At 38.9% G+C, this 15,349-nt stretch overlaps 1 protein-coding gene and 1 pseudogene across 1 annotated transcript in view; one reads left to right on the top strand and one right to left on the bottom strand.

The window, feature by feature from the left end:
• The window catches only part of FOXP2 (forkhead box P2), a 579,029-nt gene that overhangs the window by 252,532 nt on the left and 311,148 nt on the right, over positions 1-15,349 (top strand). The gene's annotated exons all lie outside the window — the stretch shown is intronic.
• LOC103295947 (elongation factor 1-alpha 1-like) lies at positions 7,408-8,862 on the bottom strand (annotated as a pseudogene).

The raw sequence follows: 15,349 nt of genomic DNA, 5'->3' as shown, positions 1-15,349 counted from the left end.
GGATGTAAGCCAGTCAGACAAGTACCATATGATTTCACTCATATGAATCTAATGCACCAAATAAATAAACAAAAATAGATTAATAGAGAACAGACTGACAGCTGTCAGAGAGGATGGAGGTTTCAGGGCTGGGTGAAAAAGGTGAAGGGATTAAGACAAGAAATTTCCTAAACACAGAATACAGTATGGTGATTACGAGAGGGAAAAGGGGGTGAGGGAGATATGAGAAGGTAAAGGGGGGATAAATGGTAATAGAAGGAGACTTGACTTGGGGTGGTAAATACACAATATAACATACAGATGATGTATTATAGAATTGTACACCTGAAACCTATATTATTTTATTAACCATTGTCACCCCAATAAATTAAAGAAAAAATACCTGTCACAATGGGATTGCTTCTTCCCAACATTTTATTTTAACTCTATTTTTAAAATTCACCTTAAGGTTTCAATCATGGAGTTCCCAATATTAAATGCTCATATTTTAATATATTACTTGACAGGAAAAGGTGCAAGATTAATGCCCTTGATATACAAAGTCAGTTGAAACAAGGCTTGACAAAAGGTTTAAGTTTGACCATCAGTTATTCAAATCTCCTAGGTCATATTTATTTCACGTTAACTTCCATGAAGAGCTTTCTTTTACCTATTAAGGCAGGTGTCCTTCTCACACTCTCACCAGATTTGACAGGTGGCCTCCATCACCCAGGGCTGAATTATAAAATGAGCCTGGCCATTAGGTCAGCTGTGATCACACATTTCAATGCTGTTATATTTCTGTTGAAATAGTTTTATATGACAGTCTGTGCCATCTGATAACATTATTTAATTGACAAGGAAGCTATGTATCTTATTATTTCTCTTCTTAAAGGTTTTGTATTTTAAAATCATAGGCCTTCTTAGGAAGTAGTTTTGAAATGTGAAGCTTTGGTGGTGAGGCGGGGGGGGGGGTAGGGGGGGGTTCGGGATGGAGGGGTTAAAACTGAATGAGCCTATTGTTTCCTTGTGACTTCTTTGAAGTTTTCCCAATTATGTCAGTCTTACTATTTGTTTGTTTTTTAAGTTGGAATTGCTGCTCCCAGCAGGAGTTCTGATAGTGGACTTCACAAATTTGGTAAAAACATAGTAGTTAGAGACAAAGGAGATCAACGTGACTTTTCTTGAATTTCATCCATAGGCACTAGCTTCTTATTTTTCTCCTTTCCAAACTTCTTAACAAGCTAATATTTAGATTTAGAGAATTTATAGCCAAGAAAAAAGTAGTAAGAAAGCACATATTGGAAATGTTCTAAAGTATTAGATTCATCAAAGAAAAATAAATGGAAATTGTCAGTGATTATGTTAACTTTATTTGCTTATAATCTTTAAGGTCAAATTTTGCCACACAGCTTATAAGAATATATCAGTGAAATAAACAGAAGTGTAAAATAAAAAGTCAGAACCTTGAATCTTATAAATGAGAGTAGAAAGTGAAGATTGGTAAGAAATAATTATAGAGTGCTACAATAACTATTAAATTTGGAATGCAAATTTGTCTTAATCCAAATTTACCCTCTTTGTCTATGACCGGCTTTCTCTGAGTGATATAATAAACACTTTCCACCACATCACAGTTTTAGTGAATATGATAGTGCTTACCTAAACCTGTTTATCTTAGTACATCCTGGTAGTATCCTTCCACAGTGCACCAAGCTAAAACTAATTTTATAACAGAACCAAACAATAGGCCCATTTGTGCTGTTTTCTAAGGACTCCTAAGAAACAACCTTAGAATATTTGGGGGAATTAATGGATTGCTTTTTCTGAACAAGTTGCCAGATGAGACTTGAGTCCCAAACATGTGCAAGTTACCAGGACCTAAAGAACAGTTATACTGAGTTATTGACTTAATATAGATCCCATGCCTCAAAGATCAAATAAGAGGCAAACTTTAAGGTTGACAGCCTATTGTAGAAATTAAAGTGCTAGCTAAGAATCTTTTTATTTTCCTTCTCTAAAAAAAGAGTACCTATAAGCAAAGAAGATTTTTCACAGGAAACTACTTTAATAAGAAAGGGCATGTGAACAAATTACTGATCAATCCCTAATTGTGTTCAAATACCATATGGCAAGACAAAGATGATTGTAGCTTAAAGAAAGTTCAAAGCAGACTACAGAATATCAAATGAGATTTAATCCATGAATAACTTATTCATTTCTGGTAAGGAAAATGCATAAGAAATTCAGAGAAGAGTTAGTGACAAAGTTTTTTTTGTGACATAAGTATTATAAAACATAATTATACAATATATACAAACAAAGATTTTAAAAGTAGAGGGAAGCATGTAGTATAGTTAACTTGCACAGCGAAGTTAATAATAACTGAAAGAGTTAGAAAATAATGGGCATTATCATATGAACATGAAATGTAACAAAATTTATGAAGCTTAGCAGTCCTTGAATATCACTCTCAAACACTACCAGCTGGGCAGGTTACACATTCCACAGAGAGGTGGTGCTCAGGAGCAGTGCCTGGATTTGCTTATGAGAAATTACATAAATTTTAAACTGATAGTATTAAACAGGATGAGCTTGTATGCGTATATGTATAACCCATGGACACAGAGAATAGGGTGGTGAAGGCCTAGGGTGGTGGAAGGGGGCAGGGGCGGGCTGGGAGAGGTCAATGGGGGGAAAAAGGGGCATATGTAATACTTTCAACATTAAAGACTTAAAAATAAATAAATAAATAAATAAATAAATAAATAAATAAATAAATAGGATCATCATAAACCTAGGCTTCACCATCTATATATATATATCTATCTACATAAACCCTAATGTGCAAATCGACCAAACGGCAGAATGACCTGTGGAATGACTGGCAGAATGACTGGTCACTATGACATGCACTGATCACTAGGGGGCAGACGCTCAACACAGGAGCTGCCCCTAGCCCACAGGCCCTGACCAGCGGTGGCCATGGCGGCGGGGAGCGGGTCTAGTGAGCAGGCAGCGCCAGGCCAACCAAGGCAGGTGCGAGCAAGCGCCCTCCCCCCCCCCAAATCGCATCGCAGGTCACTCTGCAGAGGGAGGCAACCGGCTGCAGCCCAGGGGGGGCAGGGCTGGCAAGTGGGCAGCACCAGGCCAGCCAAGGTGGTGAGAGCTGGGGCCCTGATTGTTCTGCCAGTTGCCCCACAGATCGGCCCCGATCACCAGCAAGGCCTAGGGACCCTACCCATGCATGAATTTCATGCACTGGGCCTCTAGTAAATATGTAAAAGGCTAAGAGACTGCCAACTGGCTGATCGGATGGTAGGTATGACATGCACTGACCACCAGGGGGCAGACACTCAACGCAGGAGCTACTGAGCGACAGCACTTTGTAGAGTGCCCTCTCACACTCAGGGACCCCTTGGGGGATGTCGGAGAGCTGGTTTCAGTCTGATCCCCACAGGCCAGGCCGAGGGACCCCACCTGCCAGAGGGACCCTGCTCACTCCATAGATGCTCTTCGAGCCCCAGTGCTGCCCCAGGTGAGGCCGGCCAAGGGAGGGACCACGGGAGGTTGACTCTAGGGTCTGTCAGGCCCATCTCACCCAGTCCTGCCCTGCCAGCCACCTTCTACTAGTAATTAATTTCCTTTCAATGTGCACAAATCCATGCACTGGGTCTCTAGTTTATATAAATTACAGATTGGTGGCTTGCAGGCCAAATCTTCATTCATTTTTGTTTGGCCCCATAATTTTTAATTTGGTTTTCAACATTGAAGCATCTGGCTTCTCTAGAAATACATGAAGCTCTGGTAACACTAAGCCAGCATTCCATGTGGTAACACATCCCTTTAGACTGGACACACACCTGCCACTTTGCTAAATTTTCTACCTTGCTTCTTCACTGGGTTAAACATCTGCTTAGCCTGTGTGAGCATTTGGATTAAGATTCATGGTTTAGATATTTTTCTAAGTATTTTATTCAAGAGATCATGCCTATACAAATAAACACAAGGGAAAGAATCAAATGAAAACTTGAGTGTTTTGATTGCATGTTTTTTTGAGTGATGTCAGTATCTGTCTTTCACAATTTAGGTAAGCTCCACAAGGGCGAGTAGCACATCCTGTTGTTCACCATGGGGTATGCAGAGCCTGACACAGTGCCTGTCTTCTTCCAAGGCATTGATTAATGTTTCTATGACTGACGATAGTAATGAAACTCTCTAAAAATACTAACAACATATTCCTGTTTAAAATGTACTTTATTTTAGGAGTTAAGACATTAACCATAAAAAGTAGGCCTTTTTGTCCATAACAAAGTGTTTTAAGAATTATCAACTGACCTTGTCATAAGCCAAGAAAATATTTAGTCCTCATAGTTTTGGAATGTAAGGGATCAAAATAAAATCATCCATATTAATTCTAGCTTGAGTTCAACTGTGTACTATAAAAAATACACTAGGTCTTTAGAGTAAAGGCATGCCAACAGAGCTCATATATGTGCTGATTTAAAAGTAAAATAAGTATTTTAATTGCATTAGTTATGAATATATTATTTATAACTTATTTAGATCAAGGGAAAATGTTGTCAAGATCTTTAATACAGTACCTGACACAGAATGAGAATTTCATCATTTTTTCATTTGGCTGAATCTCACAATGCTCAAAAAGGAGTAGAGGATGCTCAGATAATGAGATTCTGCCCAGTGGAAACTGAAGTAGAGAGTTTTTTGTTAGATATAATGGAGAAGGGATTTGGTCCAACAAAGATAAAAACAAATAGTGTGGAGACCACTTAGGAATCCAAAGTCCAGTAAACCAAAATGAGAGACTAGAGGAGTGCCAGACAGAATAGTCCATAGTCACCATTAACATGAACTTGGTGGGACCCGAAACCTAGGAACCAGGGTGATGCAAATACAACTGAGAGTAAATGAGGAAGGGCTTAAAGTATTGCCGAGAACAAGTTTTCATTGCCAACTTGTTTTGAAGAAGTGAATGGATTATGGTACATGGATGGGACAACTAGTTTATTCCAAAAGATCCAAGAGCAAATCTTTTGGAATAAACCATGAATGACTCTGAGAAGGAGAAGCCATGAGCACTTGTCAGCTACTGGGAAGATAACTAAAACAATCTGAATTGCCTCTTGACAGTGAAGATTTTCTGGTAGAATGCAACAAAGTTCCTTCCTTTGACTATGTTTTTTCTGGACTTCTTTCCACCTCTGGCTCTACACAGTGATTCCCCGTCAGCTTCTGGCTCTCTTCTTAAGGTAGTCTCAAACCCGACATCCTTAATTGACCAACCCAGCAGAGAAGATAGAATTTGTATATCCTAGCAGAAGTCACTCTGGACCAGCTTGGCAAAGTGCCTACCTTTGAATCCATCACTGTTGCCAGCTGAATGCTATGTACTGATTAGCTTAGGCTTACATCCAGGCCACTTTCTGAACTAATTACTGTAGCCTGGAAGATGAGGTAAGTCCATTGGCTTAAGAGGATCAATGCCTACCTGGGGAGATTTGTGTGGAGTCAGTACAATCCAGGCCAAGTGACTGGGAAATTAGGGTACTCAAGAAGGAAAAATCTATACTAATAAAGGTATAGACCAGTTGACCGGACATCTTCCAGTTGTCCTGACAAAGCCATGGTGGCGGGGGCTGAGGCAGAGGTGGTTAGGGGCAATCAGGCCAGCAGGGGAGCAGTTAGGGGCAGTCAGGCTGGCAGGGGAGGGCAGTTAGGAATGATCAGGCAGGCAGGTGAGTGGTTAGGAGCCAGTGGTCCCAGATTTCGAGAGGGATGTCCGAAGGGATTGGGCCTAAACCAGCAGAAGGACATTCCTTGAGGGGTTTCATATTTGAGAGGGTGCAGGCGGGGCTGAGGGCCCCTCCCCCCATGCATGAATTTTGTGTACCGGGCCTCTAGTAAATATATAATCGATTCTGGTGAGGAAACCAATAAATGTCCACTATATAAAGAGCTTAGCATAGTCATTGTAGTTGGAGTAGTTGGAACATAGCAAAATATGCACAGAATGTCAAGGTGACATTCGTTTCAACAGTTCTAGAGAAGGTATAGCTGATAAAATGTTGCATGCTCCCTAAGCCAAAAGCAGTTAGAATATATTTTAGCTATGTGTGTTTAAGAAACTTTGTACCTAACAATAATAGCTCTTTCTCTTCTCCTTCCCCCTTTTATTCCCTTCCTTCATTTGTTCCCCCTTCCCTTCTTTTTTTTTTTTTTTTTTTTTTTTTTTTTACCTAGTATCATTTATTTTTCCTAAAATCTGGATACAATTAACTGTTTAAGACAGTGCTCAATACTAGTTAGGTCTCATTTTAGGTTCTTTAAAATTACCTCAGAATTTGTAAATGTGAGAATTCACATTCCAGTAAAACTTGAAAAGTAAATTTGACATACCAACAAATTTACTCAATGTTGGTGCAACTTTACAAAATTTCATAATGCAACACATGGACTTTAATATAACAGGATTTGGCCTTTATAAACTAGTTTACACATAAGCATAGTTACTCTTTGCTTATCTGTCCTAGCCTATTTATTTAATGTTTATTGTTTTTAGAGAAAGGAAGGGAAAGAGAGAGGGAAACAATGTGAGAGAGAAACATCAATTGGTTGCCTCCTGCATGACTGGGGATCTAACTCACAACCTGGTTACGTGCCCTATACAGGGAATCAAACCTACCACCTTTTGGTGTATGGAAGGATGCTCCAACCAACTAAGCCAAACTGGCCAGGGCTGTACTAACCTATTTAGTATTGCACCAATAGAGGTACCGCCCCATAGCTTTTCATTCTGTAAACAGATTATTCTTCCTCTTAAGACAAGGTGAAAAAACTTAAAGTTCCCTCCCAGAAAAAGTGTTAACTTTGAATTATCAAAGACCAATGTTTCAGCATAGTAACACCAGAAATAGGTTATGGGAAACTTTTTAAAAAAAATACATTTTTTTATTGATTTTAGAGAGGAAGGGAGAAGGATACAGAGAGATTGAAACATCAATGATGAGAGAGAATCATTAATCGGCTGCCTCCTGCATGCCCCCTACTGGGGATCAAGCCCACAACCCAGGCATGTGCTCTTGACTGGAATCAAACCTGGGACCCTTCAGTCCCCAGGCCGACGCTCTATCCACTGAGCCAGACCGGCTAGGGTGGTTATGGGAAACTTAAGATTTTCACCTAAGTAGGTAAGTTATAGTGTTGACCAAAAGAACCCAGAGGTCTCTCATTAAACTTTGCTTTAATGGGTCTCAAAATTCATTGGCAAATTTTTGGTCAAGTTGTTTTCATTAAAAAGTACTGATTTTAAAAACGACTAACTTAAAAACTGCCACACCAAAACAAACAAACAAATGGTCCATAAACATTCTTCTTTCCTTCTGAAGGTTTTAGTTTGAATTATATTCATTAACCAGTCTTTTTAATTAAACTTAAATGGCCAGTTGAAACAAAAAGTTCTGAGACCTTTCTTCCACCACTGATTAAGACTGGGGAGGCAGGTATTGGGCATAATATTCTTTTAGCCTTCTGAGCTTTCTGGGCAGACTTGGTGGCTTTGCCAGCTCCAGCGGCCTTCTTGTCCACAGCTTTGATGACACCCACATCAACTGTCTGTTTCATGTCAGGAACAGCAAAACAGCCCAGAGGAGGGTAGTCAGAGAAGCTCTCAACACACATCGGCTTGCCAGGAACCATATCTATGATGGCAGCATCAAAAGATTTTTAAAACGTTGGGCAATTTTCCAGCTTATCCCCACAATAATGATCATCTTCTCCTTCAGCTCAGCAAACTTGCAAGTAATGTGAGCTGTGTGACCATCCAGCACAGGTGCATATCTGGCATTGATTTGGCCTGGGTGGTTCAGGATAATCACCTGAGCTGTGAAGCCAGCTGCTCCCACTGGGGGTCATTTTTGCCATGACGAACATCTTTGACAGATACATTCATGACGTTGAAGCCCACATTGTCCCTAGGAAGAGCTTCACTCAAAGATTCATGATGCATTTTAACAGACTTTACTTCATTTGTAGACTTGGAGCAAAGATGACCACCATGCTGGCTTTGAGAATACCAGTCTCCACTCGGCCCACAGGGACAGTACCGATACCACCAATTTTGTAGACACCCTGGAGGGGCAGGCGCAGGGTCTTGTCAATTGGATGAGTTGGTGGCAGGATGCAATCCAGAGCTTTAAGCCGTGTGACTCCACTGGCATTACCATCTTTATGGGGAACTTTCCATCCTTTGAACCAAGGCATGTTAGCACTTGGCTCCAGCATCTCGTCATTATTCCAACCAGAAATTAGCACAAATGTTTCTTAATGTTAATGCTGACTTTTTAAACAATGTCCTCGTATCTCTTCTGACTGTAAGGTGGGTCAATGGCATCCATTTTGTTAACACCAACAATTAGTTGTTTTATACCCAGTGTGTAAGTCAGGGGTGGGGGTATGCTCACAGGTCTGCCTATTCTTGGAGATACCTGCTTCAAATTCACCAACACCAGCAGCAACAATCAGGACAGCACAGTTAGCCTGAGATGTACCTGTAATCATGTTTTTGATAAAGTCTCTGTCCCAGGGCATCAGTGATGGTCACATAATACTTGCTGGTCTCAAATTTCCACAGGGAGATATCAATGGTGATACCATGCTCACATACAGATTTCAGTCTATGCAAGACCCAGGCATATGTACTTGAAGGAGCCCTTCTCCATCTCAGCAGCCTCCTTCTCAAATTTTTCGACGGTTGTTTTGTCAATCCCACTACATTTGTAGATCAGATAGCTAGAGTAGTGGTAGACTTCTCAGAATTATGTGTCCAATGACAATGATGTTCATATGAGTCTTTGTCTTTTCCATTTTGGCTTAGATTTAGCCGTGGTTTTCATGACACCTGTGTTCTGGCAGCAAACTCATGACAAAAAAGTTCCCTTCCCTTCTTAAACAATGTAGTCCTAAAGCCATTAGGTAGGACAAAAAAAAAAGTTATTTGTACCAGGAGTGGGATGGAACCCCAGTGAAGAGCCCAAGTAGTGTGAGGCAGGTATCTGCAAAGGAGAGATGTCCTGCTCAGGGTGTTAGAGCCTGACCACAGACAGGAGGTCATCCACAAAGAAGGGCAGCCTGGCACGGAGTATAAGAGGCTGAGTGGACTGAGGAGGGTATCTACATGGGGTGAGAGACGAGGCAAGTCAAAGCCATAGGAGAATGGTAAGGGCATATCTACAGAAAGCTACAGGTGTCAGCAGCAAGACAGGGAACAGCCTGGCATGGTTCTCGGAGCCCAAGCTGGGAGAAGAGGGCATCCAATCAGGAGAATGGTGGAGGCAAAGAGGCAAATGAGTTGTACATAGGAGATGTTTCAAACAAGTAAGTCTATTAAAGATATGGGAGCCAGGCTGCTCATTGTTAAAGGTACAAATATGGAAAGGGAGAAAACTTGAATGACCTCTGTGTTGGAATTACAGATATCCTTTTCAATGAATACAGACATAGTTATGGATATAGACATAGAAATAATTGTAGATGTAAATATAGGATGTCCCAGAAAATGTATATACACACTTTGAATAATTATAAAGGCAGTGTTTATTAAAATACATTCCATTTCCAAAATTGAGTAGTTAAAGTGTACATACATTTTTGGGGGATACCCTGTATATATAACATATATTCCCTAGCTCTGTTCACTGGGAGACCCTGGAAATTGCAATACCCCAAAAGCAATTAGCACACCTAGGGCCCAGATCTTTCTTCCTAAATACCAGTTTTTTCCAAAAGGAATCTGGGATCCTTAGAGAAATGCCTCATTTTATCTTTTGGGCAAGGAAATTAGAAAACAAATCTGTGTCAAAAAATAAGGAACATGATACAGGGATGTAGAAACAACTTAAGGAGGCTTCTACTAGTCATACTGGAGAATCAAAGTAAATAATGATCATGAAGTAAATAATTTTAAAACATTTAATAAAGAGGGAAATATGAATACACATACATTCACACATATAAATGGAAAGTCTGATGAGGAATGGGATATTAATATAACTTCAAAATAACTCCCAACAAAGTTTGTATGAATTACAAAGAAGAAGACTCTACAGCGGAGAAGCTGGGCCGATACCACTTTAGTCAAGTGATCAGAGTGAACACTAAAAGTAAAGAGATACCATGAAATCCTGTACCAACTAATAGAATATAATGAGAAAAACAGAGTATTATTTTTGTATTATGTCTGAAAAGATATATAACCTGAAACTAACCATGGGGAAACCATAATTAAGGGACATCTACAAAATAACTGGCCCTATAGTCTTCAAATGTGCCACGGTCATGAAATCAAAGCGAGGCCAGAACTGTTCAAGATTAAAGAGACCTGATAACTAATTCACTGTGATTCTGAGCTGTATGGACCCTTTTGCTTCAGAGGACATTATTAGGACAATTAACTAAACTTGAAAGGAGGCCAAGTACTAGATGGTGCTAATAATGTATCACTGTCAATATCCTGATTTTGATGGTCCTGTCCTTATGGAGGAAATATTTCCTATTTGTAAGAAACACAAAGGTATTTGGAAGTGTTAGGGCGTAAGGTTGGTAACTTACTTTCCAACAATTCAGGAAAAAAGAAAATTGTACCAGACTGGCAACTTTTCTGTAAGTTTGTGACTATCAGAGTATTTTCCCAGATTCCCCAGTGAGAACAGAAATTGATACTAAGCAAAATAGCCATTCATTCAATACATTTTATTGGATCTTTTTAATTTCTTACAAATGGCCAGACACCCCCAAATCAAATATGCTAACCATTGTTTGAATAGGACAACCCAGAAGATACAATAATAATGTGCCTTTTCTAATGAATATGATTAAAACAATGCCAAGGAGACATACTAAAACAGACTGTGATAAGTGGAAAAGAGAAGTGGGATATTCCAGAAGATGAAAAAGGAGCAAAAGCTCAATAAAGTTTAGTTTTCCTTCTTCTTCTCTCTCTCTGTTTTTTTTTTTTCTTTTAAATATATTTTATTGGTTTTTTACAGAGAGGAAGGGAGAGGGATAGAGAGCTAGAAACATCGATGAGAGAGAAACATCGACCAGCTGCCTCCTGCACACCCCCTATCGAGGATGTGCCCGCAACCAATGTACATGCCCTTGACCGGAATCGAACCTGGGACCTTTCAGTCCGCAGGCTGACACTCTATCCACTGAGCCAAACCGGTTTCGGCTGTCTTTTTTTCTTGAGTAATTGGGCAGAGAGTGATTGCATTAACCAAGACAGAAGTATGGGGGAAGAGGAGTCATTATAGATACTCCTAAATATAGATTTTTTTATTTAAAAATTAACCTATAATAAGGAAAGCATTCCAAACTGAGCAGAGAGATAGATTTTCAATGAAAGTCTTGAGTTAATTGGCTATTTGCATTAAAAATTACATTAGTCAAGAAATGTTAAATTTTTGATATATTTAATTAAATCTAAAATTGTAGTCACCTAATACCTAGCCAAAATTATGCAAATATCAATTTAATCTTGAGGCAAGTAAATGCTTTAAACTGGAAAGAAATAAAAGGAACCACAAAGAGAAAAAGGGTCAGTTATATGAAAATGAGATAAACTGGGATGATTTTGCAAAAAATATAACAATAAAATACACCAAAATAGAAAAATGGGTAGAAACTGTTAATACTTTTTAAAAGAAAATATACAAATGACCAACGAAAATGAAGAAAAAATTAAAGTTCATTAGTATTTTTTAAGTAAATTACACACAAGTTATACCATTGCTTTATTAACACCTATTTTAAAAATACATTAATATAGGTAATATTGAGGAGACAGAAGGAAGCTAGGTAGATAGGGGCGGGGCCACGGGAAGGGAAAGTAAAACCCAAGAACCCAAGTGGGCAGTTCCTAAGGCACCCAAACTGGGCGGGGAGGCCTGAACCCTAGAATGTATGGGTATTGCTAAGACAGGCAGCGGCAGATAACCACTCACAAGGCAGTAAGGCACATAAAACCAATCCAAAGGAGGTTGCTAAGGCAGAATTCTTTGAAAAGACCAATAAGGAAGTAGGAAGACTATCCACCTCCTAAATTAAAAGGCAGGAGCTTCCTTTCACCGTCTTTCTTCTCCCTGGCATGCAATGGGTTCCTGGTGTTCCTGTGGCAGGGAAGCACCCCCCTCCCCCGCCCCCCATCCCCACGTGGCTTACGGCCACGTGGGCCTCCACACAGGGACTAAGAGACTTTAAGGAGCTCGGATGCTGAACTGCTCCCCACTGCCACATGGAAGGAAGCTCTGGGCACGGGGCCGCTCCTGAACCCCAGCTGCACCTTTTCCAGGCCTGGCTTCTCAATACGCTTCGGTTTCACTAATGGTTTTTGGCCCCCGCTTCATTCTTTGATTTCGCGAGACAACGAACTCAGACTCAACGCCCTACATTTTGGTTTCCATGTGCGGTGAACACTGGTAGTTAAGGCGTATGTTTGGTGGAGGAGAGAACCAGGTGTTGATGCAAAGAGAATAAAATTTGAACCGATTTGTAAAGCTCCGCTCCTTTCAAATAATTTTTAAAATGTATATCAAAAGCTTACTTCTCTAGGATTTTTGAGGACTGAAAAGCTCCTCATGAATTAATTTTACACATCAAGTTATTTACTTTAAATGTTGAAACACATTTTTTTCCTAAAAATAAAAGTGTATTCAATTTCTTTTCTAATTTCAAAAGTAATACACACCTATCATAGTAGATTCCAATAATGGGGAGGCATATTTAAGGAAATAATACAAATTATTAATACTATCATTACCCTGAAGAGCCAACCATTAACATTTTGATACATATTCTTCTAAAAAGTTCGCACTGAAACTTTTGCTTTTTAAAAGCAATGGTTTTTCCATTGCTGTTGCGGAGATCAGAGCCATAAGACTACATTTTTCAGTCCCCAGTTCCCTCCCACCTCTCTTTTCCCATCCCCCCCTCCCCCTCCCCTTTCACCAGGGTATCACACCCCTATCTGATTTCCTACCCAGCACCTTTCACATATTAACTCCATTTAAGCCCTCAAACAATGCTTCTGGTCAGTAGCACCATTCATATGTTAATGGGGAAATCTGAGTCTCCAGATTGTATTTGTTATGTAGTTCAGTGATTTATTTTTAAGGTGGAGCTAAAGGTCAAGGAAGGTCCGTCAGATTCCAAAGCCCTTGCCCTTCTCTCTATCCTGGGCTCATCACAGCAGGAGGAACTTCAGTTCAGCATTTGAAATGAGCTCCCAGTGAGTTGGATGTTACTTACAGCACACCTTTCAAAATACTGGGTACAGTTTAGGTTGTTACTCTAAAATAAAAGGATAGAGAGAACGTAAAGAGATTAAAAAGAAACAGATGTCACCTCCATCATATTTCTAGAGGAAAGAACAAATAGGTTTGATTTAACTTTAGAAAATAAATTGGAATATTGAATATATTTAAAATTATGGACCTAATACATGCTTTCTATCATTATAAAGTAAAAGGAAGATGAAATAATATTAAAACAGAAGTATTTGAATACAAGGAATGTATTTTCATTGTCAGGACACTTTGAAGAGAAGATCTAGGGTCTCCTCTGATGCTTCAGTTTCTACTTTGTTCATCAGTTAATCTTATTCATAAGATTCCACTTACAAGTGATATCATAAAGTATTTGTCTTGCTCTGACTGGCTCTCCAGGTCCATCCATTCTGTCAGAAAAGATAAAATGTCATTTTTTACAATTACATAGTTTTCCATTGTGTACATGTACAGGCTTTTTTATCTATTCATCTGCTGAAGGGCATTTGGGCTGTTTCCAGATCGTAAATAATGCTGCTATGAACATAGGCGTGGATATGTTCTTTTGAATTGGTGACAGGATTCTTAGGATATATCCCTAGAAGTGGAATCACAGGGCCAAACGACAGTCCATTTTTAATATTTGGAGGAAACTTCATACCAGTTCGCATTGCCATCAAGGGTGCACTTTTCTCCACATCCTTGCCAGCACTTGTTGTTTGTTAATTTATTGATGGTAGCCATTCTGGCAGGTTTGAAGTGATATCTCATTATGGTTTTAATGTGCAGCTATCCAATGGCTAGTGACCATGAACATTTTTTCATATGACTATTGTCTAACTGTGTGTCTTTGGAGAAGTGTCTATTTAGGTCCTTGCCCATTTTTTAATAGGGTTGTTTTCCTACCTGGTATTGAGTTGTATAAATTCTTTATATATTTTTGGAAATTAACCTCTTATCAGATGTATAATGGACAAAAATGTTTTCCCATACATCGGGTTCCCTTTTCATTTTGTTAATGGTTTCTTTTGCTATACAATAACTTTTTAGATGGTTGTAATCCCATTTGTTTATTTTTTCTTTTATTTCTCTTTCCCTAGGAGACATATTAGCAATAATATTACTACAAGAGATGTCTGAGATTTTACTGCCTATGTTTGCTTCTAGGATTTTTATGGTTTCACAACTTACATTTAAGTCTTTTATCCATTTTGAGTTTATTTTGTGCATGGTTTAAGTTGGTGGTCTAGTTTAAGTTTTTGCATGTAGCTATCCAATTTTTCAAACAAGAGACTGCCTTTACTTCATTGTATTTTCATGCCTCGTTCTTCAAGTGTTAAATGACCACATAGGCTTGGTTGACTTCTGGACTCTCTAGGGTTTTTTGTTGTTGTTAATAGTCACCTGAGGATATTTTTTCCATTGATTTTTAGGGAGAATGGAAGGAAGAAGAGACAGAGAGAGAAACATTGACATGGTTTTTTAGTGTTTAGCATCATTTAATGAGTAGGTATCATTAAACTTAAAAGGTCCTTTTCTGTGACTGGAATTGAACTCAGGACGCTTCAGTTCACAGACTGAGGCTCTATCCACTGAGCCAAACTGGCTATGGCTCTGCTCTCTGTTTTGATCCATTGATCAATTTGCCTGTTTTTGTGCCAGTACCAAGCTATTTTTATTACAATGGCTTTATAGTATAGTTTGATATCAGGTATTGTGATATCTACAACTTTGTTTTTCTTTCTCAAGATTGCTCAGGTTATTTGAGGTCTTTTTTGGTTCTATATAAATTTTTGAAATATTTGTTCTAGATCTGTAAAATATGCTATTAGTATTTTAAAAGGAATTGCATTGAATCTATAGATTGACTTGGGAAATATCGACAATTTAATTGTTAATTTTTCCAATCCATGCACTAGATACTGTTTATGCTTCCAATTATTTTTATTTCCTCAATTCCTTTCTTTTATGTCCTGTAATTTTCCAAGGAAAGTCCTTTCACCTCCCTGGTTAATTTTATTCCAAAGTAC

This window comes from Eptesicus fuscus, chromosome 14 (assembly GCF_027574615.1).
Source record: "Eptesicus fuscus isolate TK198812 chromosome 14, DD_ASM_mEF_20220401, whole genome shotgun sequence".
Lineage (NCBI taxonomy): Eukaryota > Metazoa > Chordata > Mammalia > Chiroptera > Vespertilionidae > Eptesicus > Eptesicus fuscus.
This window is presented reverse-complemented; position numbering and strand designations above follow the sequence as displayed.